Raw genomic sequence first — 2,298 nt, forward strand, 5'->3', positions numbered from 1 at the left:
GCATCATTTGTTGACTTTTCATTTTTCTCTGCCACAAATTAATTTAACGATTGGATCATGAAGGCCATTGGGGGTAAAAGTCTGCCAAATCAAACATGCCAGCTACCCACTGTGGCAAGGGAGCAACTTAAAATCATGTTTAGCCTTTTTTGTCTCAGTCACAATTTCAAGAGCAGCTGAGGTGCAGACCCAAAAGTTGGAAGCAGCGAGGAAGAGTGCAGGTACAGAAAACAAATTGTTTATTTAAGCATGTTACAAGTCAAGAATTAAAATACAAAAGGTAAATAAATAAAGTCCTTAACAGCAAAGGCATAAAATCCAGAAAGCACAGAGAAACAGGCTGAGAAACTGTATGATGCAACAAGTGACAGAGCTGAAGCTGTAGGTCTAACCAAGGGAAGTGAGCACGGCCGGGGAAAGTACGGCACAGGTGAACAAAATCTAGTCAAAGGGCAAGTACAACTAAATGCATCATACAAAAGACAAAAAACTACCAAAATAAAACAGGAAGTGAAAACCATAACTAACTGAGAAAACACAAACACATGCATAAGCTCAGCATGGTGGAAATGATGCAGTGGGATTAGAAGGGGAACACTGGGAGAAACTAAGCTAACACAAACTGAAACTAAGAACGAGACTATGGAAAACATATAATCGGTAAGGCTCAAACAGGAACTATTCGATCATAAACATACCTTTATACAGAAATATATCAAAGACGCAGGACCATAACAGTCATACTGTGTACACAGTAGCATTTCTGAGGCTTCTCTTTGACTACTGTTGTGTTAAGTTAAATTTCCTCACTCTTAATTAACAGTTGTTTCCTTCCAAAGCAAACCTGAGAAACATTTTCTCGTCTATAAGTATAATTAGTTGGCCTTTGTTTTTGCCTGTGGGCATTCTTGTTTTGTGTGGTTCATATTTACTCTACAACTTTGAGTGTACATAACAAAATGCCCACATTTGATCTTTTTGGTAAACCACAAGGATCACATACACACTGTTTGAACATCAGCTTTGCTCCAAACAATCCAAAATACACCTGAAACAAAGTTTACCAGAGAGCTGTCCAAATACAACTCATTTTGGAAACCATGATCTTTGTGTTGTTGTTTGCACTCGTTCGCTGTAATTCGTTGGTCAGAGAATTATTTCATCTTTGACTTTTTCAAAATTCTTTGTTTGTTTTTCAAAACTAGTTGGTGAGTTTAAACAAAGCAACAGGACCAAGACAAAAAAAAGGTCCTTAAACACAATAATCCACATAATGTCGCAGTGTGTTTGTGTTACCAGAGTAAAATATTCTTGTATCATATTCAATATTCAAGGTTGTTTCTCTACTTCCCTTTCCCACTGAGTGTCATCTTGGAATCCACGTTTTTTGTTCCAGACCTTTCAAATGCAACCTTTTGTGTCTCTAGCAGAACAATGCAGACAACAACGCGCTTAAGGTTATCATCTGAATGGGCTGTCACTCCTACAGGAGAAAGCACCGTGTGGACTTGAGAGCTTACAAAGAAAGAGTGTAAAGTGGGATGAAAGGAACTATGACAAGCTCATTTATTTTTCTCTCTTCTCTTTGATTACGCACTAAAAGGTCATTAAAATTCCAGTTGCAAAGGTTTAAAACAGAGTCAGAGGATCATTACACATGCCTCACCCTGACTCTAGCCTAGGGGGTAGTTTTAAAAGCCAGTTAAGTGATGTATATAAGTGTAATATGCATGGCTAATTAGATGCTGTGACAAGGCAGGAAAAAAGTCACGAGAGGATCTGGAATCAACTCTGGAATCCCAAAGAATTAAATACTTCAGTTAGCTTGTCATTATGAAAACACACATGCTAAGGGCAGTGGCAATGTTCGTACTGTGGGATCTTCCCGTCCAGCAAACACACGCTATCACTGAACTTCTGCCAAGGAGCATCGCTCTTGCTTGTGAACTATAGCGTCTGTACTTTGTGGATGTGCTGGGCGAAAACGTATGCAGCCTAGCTTTGCTGATGTATTCACAGGTTAATTTCTAAATCAGGATGCCGCTCTGCTATGACTCGTCGGAAAAGAAAAAACATGCATCCCAACATTCAGACCTTTAAAGTCATGCAATCACAGTCTTTCACAGTCTGTCTTTTTGCATCACAAAAGGTTACCTGTAAATAAGAGTTAGAATAATAAGGCCCATTAAACTAGTTATCAATAATAACACTAGTGTGACAGCATTTTCTTGCAAGGTTTGCAAATTTTTAATGTTTGACACAGATTTTACAGCAAAGCCGAACTAAAACAATAATAAA

This window comes from Simochromis diagramma, unplaced genomic scaffold (genome assembly GCF_900408965.1).
Source record: "Simochromis diagramma unplaced genomic scaffold, fSimDia1.1 OVJJ01000685.1, whole genome shotgun sequence".
NCBI classification, from domain to species: Eukaryota; Metazoa; Chordata; class Actinopteri; order Cichliformes; family Cichlidae; genus Simochromis; species Simochromis diagramma.